General features: G+C 40.9%; 1 protein-coding gene across 11 annotated transcripts in view; it reads left to right on the top strand.

The window, feature by feature from the left end:
- LOC123963270 (HMG box transcription factor BBX) overlaps positions 1-6,000 on the top strand; it is a 34,701-nt gene that overhangs the window by 6,010 nt on the left and 22,691 nt on the right. For 5 of the 11 annotated variants that reach the window (XM_046040000.1, XM_046039997.1, XM_046039999.1 and 2 more), the window contains exons 1-2: positions 1,455-1,574; positions 2,936-3,013. The gene's annotated coding sequence lies outside the window, so the exon portion shown is untranslated. Of the gene's footprint in view, positions 1-1,454; positions 1,575-1,959; positions 1,998-2,065; positions 2,439-2,609; positions 2,742-2,935; positions 3,014-6,000 lie in introns of those variants that run through there. The other 6 variants (XM_046039996.1, XM_046039991.1, XM_046039993.1 and 3 more) reach the window with 5 other exon arrangements.

Below are 6,000 nucleotides of genomic sequence, written 5' to 3'. Positions count from 1 at the left end.
ACCAGACCAAAGGGGCATGAGGTAGGCCTGCACTGTATGAGGAAAATATTCATTGTTAGATATTATGACTTGGTTATAAACAGATATTGAAGTGTGCATATTAGCTGCCTGGTTGTTTTTAAATTAATTATAGGATTAGAATTGAATATTTTAAATACAACAACATTAATGTTTACAACAGCAAACAAACTCAGTATGTGTTTAGAAAGAAGAAAAACTCAGACATCAGCCTGTATCAGTCCCTCCTCTTCCTGTTATTCACTGCCTGCAGGTAACGTTACCTGGTCAAAGGAGCAGCTGCGTTTTTAACAGTGTGCCTACAGAGACCAGTGTATGGGACAGACACACAGCTTTCTTTTAGCTTGTTTCTAACATTCTAACGTTAGCTGTGCTTGTATAAAACATACAGGATGACAGACTGAGGACAGAGATGATTAAATTAACCCTTTCTACATGTTTACCCTACGCACAGGTGTATTGATAAAGTATTGTCTTCTTACTTGCACGTACTTACAGTAATGAGCGTAGCTGTCGGCAAATCGAGTAGTTGGGAGCTAACTTAACTTCACCGCCTCCACCGCGAGCGAGCGGCGTCTCTGCTGGCCGCTGTGTGTCTGTATGTAGCCGACAGAGAGCAGCAGAGGCTGCAGCCTGAATACCGCGTTTCGGTGCCATCAATAAAAACATTCGTTTTCTTATCCATCGTCCAGCGTTTCAACTTAAATTAGATGCTCGAGACGTAACGTTTTATAATAGGACATATAATATAGGTCTTGATAGCAATATTGATCAACTTGGACCTTATTCATATTCGGATTTTAAGAAATTTTGGAACCGGGTCCTTTTAGAACTGGGTATCGATCCTCATCCCTAATCTTATTCTATTTTAGAATCTTTTTATTATGTATTTTATTTTACTCTTTTAAAATCCTACTTACATGTGTTTTTTTGTGTTTTTTTTTTTTTTTATTGTCCTATGTATTTTTTAATATCTTGTCATAATGGCTCAAATGTCTTAAGTAAAGCACTTTGAATTACCTTGTTGTTGAAAGGTACTACACATATTAAACTGGCCTTTAACTTGGCTAAATATTTCCAACACCAGGCTTACTTCAAAACAACTTTTGCTTTTGAAAAATGCTCTTTTAAAATAGATTTTGGTGAGAGGTCCTGAGACAATGTTGTATTGAGAGACACATCATGTACTGTATGTACTAATGAATGTATAATAACCATTATATCAGAGCTGAACAACACTGACTTACAATAATAGGCCAATGTTTGCACGACTTGAAGGAATATCTGCTATGTAGACAGAATCCAGTCATACTCATTTGTTGGGCTTAAGTTTTCCTGAACATTGGTAGCTTAATAGAAGAGATTCGTCGCTTTAATTGCTTTTATTTTGGTGCAAAATCGCTGTATCCGGTTTGCGCGGGTGTCATTTGGGTGGACTTGACGCGGCTGTGTTTAGTACAGCTAGTGCTGAACTGTTATGATGTGTCAATAAGTTAATAAGGTGGACGGCACCAATGATGAGAGGCCCCCCCCGATACCTGAGCAGGATATTAGAGGTTGGTTTAGACATTGAGGAGACGTTCATGACAGAGAACTTGTGGTTTTATTGATTTTTCGTTAAAACGCGGTCGCTATTTTGTCAACCTCTCAGTCAGTCACTGAAAAATTGTAATTATCGCTGCTTTGGACATGATGTCCGCCGGCTTTTCTCTTTGAATTTGTTTGTTTCCTATCGACATTTCATTGATAACTAGTGTTATAGACCAAGCATTGTTGTCACTGTTACTGTGTTGCTTAAATATGTCTTCACTCCTGTTTGAAATCGCCGTGTAAAATGGCAAAGCAACTGTTTCTCAGTGAGGTGGTATGACTTGCCCCCCCTCTTCCTATCCGCATCAAATACACAGTGACAAACCTGCGTTGTATGGAAACGAACAGTTGCAACAGCACAGACAAGTATTTTGCCCACAGCTAAATCTGTGAGTTTTGTCAGCAGCTGTTCAAGAAGCTTATACTGTTTTGGAAACCGTTGCATTTTTAAAACCGTAATACGTCTAGTTAGCAGGCTGTAGCGCTAGCAAGCTAACTAGCTACTTTTATTCCTAGTAACACTGCTAGAAAATGGAGCTAACAGTTCCTGCTCAGCAAAACATTGCCCACAGATGCATGTGCCTGCACAGAAAATCCCCAGTTTAATTAATCATTGTGGGTTTTTGACCTCGGAGTGGGAGACATTTCGACGACATTGTCATCGGAGAGTTTGACAGGAGTGAAATATCCCCACTACTGTACTGTACTTGGGGTTTCTCCTCCAAACCGAAGCAAGATGGACTCTCATTCGGCTTGTCTGTCTTGTCAGAGCTCGGCTCGACATTTTGCACGGAGATGAAAATGTATGCTTAGAGGTAGGAGCACATTAGGTAGGCAAACGGGTCTTTTATTGGCATAGCTCACACATTTTGTGCTGTTATTGTGCGTGTGAAGCCAGATCCAGTAACGTTAGCGCAAGACTTCACTCCCAAAACAGGCAGTCCGATCGGGCATCAGCGGTTTACCTGGGAACACAACTAAACCTCTACGCAGCAAAATACCAACTGCAACTGTGCCTGCTTAATTTAAGCTGTATAACGTGGTATGCAATGCATCCAGTGGTCTCAGGGTTTTGGCCTACATGTTTTGCTTTTGGCCACAAGGGCGGATCGACTGCACGATTGAAGTGATCGGTAATCAGATCAGACAAAATGTCCCACCGTACTTTGAAGCTGAGGATGTCTTGTGCTATGTAGTGTCACTCACTAATGATCGATTAAAGTTGCTTTGCGCACATGTGCCCTGCAGCCGAGCTCCTGTTGTTGGAAAATTGTTGCAGAGATGACAGTGTAACGCATGACTGAGAGCGGTGTCTTGTATTTTATAGGTCATCGTCATTGCATGACAAAGGCTGTGGCAGATTCATCTTCATCACTCATCCAGCATTTCCATAGTTTTTTCTTCAGTAAGTATCCCTGTTTTCCACTCCACATCTATACATACAAACACTGGAATCTGGTCTCGATGATGTCCAGAAGAAGGCAGCCATTCAGTCATTCATTCTTGGTTGCTAATTTCATTTGTGTCATGTTTAGGAGACATCCAGAACAAGTGTTGAGGAAAAAAATCAGTAAAGGAAATTAAACAGAGATGCTTAATATCAATGTTAAGTAATTCAGCTGTATGTGTGGAACTGCAGCTAACAGTGAAAGAACATAGCTGTGATAGGTGCATGTTTCTGATACAACCCTCTGTTGGTTTTGTTAGAGACAGAGGTGAATACAGGGGGAAAGAGTTATTTATTTGACTTATTTACATTTTGACATTGTTCTGCTGAATGACTAAAATGAGTACAGCAGCAGAATAAGCTTCAGTCCATTAGGAGACACTTAGGGGTACAAGGGTCAAAGACACACTGTCCATACAGCAAACCTAGTTACTGTACTGTGGTGCCTCCATGATGTCTGATTATGTCTTCAATTCTCCAAATTGTTTATGTAACCCTTTCATCATAAACATAGTAACATGTCAGAATCAAGGAAATATTTCACTTCTAAAACACTTACATAGCTATCGAATTGATTGCCTGCAGGAGTTTTTCGAGGTCTTTGGCTAACTGACCACTTTCTGTCATGACTTTGGTCCTGTTATCTTTTTTTACAACACAGACCTGCCAAGGAGAGCTCTAAGAAAGCACAGAGTCCGTTAATGATCTTGTGCAGCTCTTGTATGACCAGTAACCTGTGACTGCTTGTTGCCCACTGGTCAACCGCAACAGCTTGAGGAAGCCTATTTTCTCCATACTCTTTTTGTCAGATTTAAATCATTAGTCATGTGAGGGTTTCTTCCCTGTCGTTGGGTCACTTGACAGTTTTTCACATCTTGGACCTGTGTGTAAGGAGGTGGTATACTTTGCTCTAAATTCAAATAGTGCTTAAAGGAAGGAACAAATGATTTTCTTACGACCAGAACAAAAACAAAGATGTGGGCTGGGCCACTCTCTACCTGCTGGTGAGTGCAATACATTCTCTTGTCATCAGTTTATTTGAGAGTCTGAATTCTCAGTGTGGAAAGCATGCTCTGAATAGTGACCTCAACAATTCCACTGCCCATGGTTGGTACAGTCCCCCAGTGACTATTTAAAAAAGTTACAGTGGTGCCACCATAGATTGTATATAAGAAGTGGACGTAGTCATGGTGACGTCACCTGTTGGTTTGTGGACTGCCGCTTTGAAGCGTCGAGTTTGGCCGATAGGGCGCCGCCATGTTGAGTTTTTGCAACCAGCGGCACCGGACGTGACCATATTTGGACGAGACGGTGGAGCTAACGGCCGTGTGTGGAGCTAGCTAGCTTGCTTAGCTAGTTGCATCTGTAATTCAGGTTAACTGTCATTTTAACAGGGCTGATAACTTTTTCTAGAGAACAACAGTCTTAAAACTAAATGTACTCACCAGAGAAAGTGAACAGCCGACTGCTAATAAGCTTTTTCAACGGTGCTGGTTAAATTTACACAGTGCCATGGGTACAAGTCGCCTCTAGCCTGATTGACATGTTGCCATGGTAACAACTTGTCAATCATAGATTATCCCGCCCTGAAGCATACTCTGCTTTATAGTCTATATTCCTCTAAATGGGAGCATAATGTACTAAATGAACATCATGTTGTATGAAGAAGACCTGAAACTAGCGATTGAGACCATAAACTCATTATGAAAGTGTTTACTTATTTCTAATGGAGCCGGACTTCTTTTGCCACCAGAAGAGTCGCCCCCTGCTGGCATTTCAATAGAATGCAGGTTTCAGGGACTTAAGCATCGGATTCTCGTCTCCGCTTGGGTGCCACCTGTCAGTGATGTCACTCAAAGTATCTCCGTTTCCTGCTCAGTGGTGTCATCTGAAAACCAGCAGCCCCAAATACAATGTTGTAATCCTGAACTACTTTAGAACTTTAGATGGCTTGAATTTTCACAACTGATACATTTTTGATATATCAATGTACAAAACCATTTCCAAAAAAGTTGTCACGCTGTGTAAAATGAAAAGAGATACAGAATGTGAATGTGAAACATTGAAACCCCATATTTAATTGAAAATAGCACAAAGACAACTTGTCAAATGTTTATACTAGTTTAATTTTATTGTTGTTTGAGAATGAAATGTCAATTTTGAATTTGATGCCAGCAACAGGTTTCAAAAAAGTTGGGACTGGAGCAACAAAAGACTGGAAAAGTTGTTAAATGTTAAAAGAAAACACCTGGTGGAGCATCTCATAAATAATTAGGTCAGCTGGCAACAGGTTAGTAACAAAAAGACCATCCCAATGTTTTTTTTTTTTTTGAAGTTAAGATAGAGAGGGGCTCAGCGCTCTGTGATAGACTAGAATTTAAAAATAATGTTTCTCAATGGAACATTACAAAGAATCTGCAGATTTCATTGTCTACAGTACATCATTTCATTAGAAGATTCAGAGAATCAGAAGAAATCCCTGTACACAAGGGACAAGGCTTAAACCAATACTGGATGGCCTCAACCTTTGGGCCCCCACACAGTACTGCATAGACTGCAAAAATCGTCGCTGTATCCACAAATGCAAGTAGAAACTTCACTATGCAAAGTTTTGAAATCATGAACGCTGCATCCTCCAGGCTGAAGAGCAGAGGGACCATCCGACTGGTTCTCAGTGCACAGTGTAAAAGCCAGCTTCTGTGATGGTGTGGGCGTGCATTAGTGCACGACATGGGTAACCTGCACATTTGTGAAGGCACCATTAATGCTGAACAATATATACAGGTTTTGGAGTAATGTGTATATACTGCCAAGTAGACGACATCTTTTCCAGGGACGGCCTTGTTTATTTCAGCAAGACAATGTCGAACCACATTCTGCACGTATTCCCGCAGCATGGCTCTGTAGTAAAAGTGTCAGGGTGCTAAACCTGCCTGCAGTCCCAA

The sequence above is a fragment of the Micropterus dolomieu genome, linkage group LG23, assembly GCF_021292245.1.
Source record: "Micropterus dolomieu isolate WLL.071019.BEF.003 ecotype Adirondacks linkage group LG23, ASM2129224v1, whole genome shotgun sequence".
Taxonomy (NCBI): domain Eukaryota; kingdom Metazoa; phylum Chordata; class Actinopteri; order Centrarchiformes; family Centrarchidae; genus Micropterus; species Micropterus dolomieu.
This window is presented reverse-complemented; position numbering and strand designations above follow the sequence as displayed.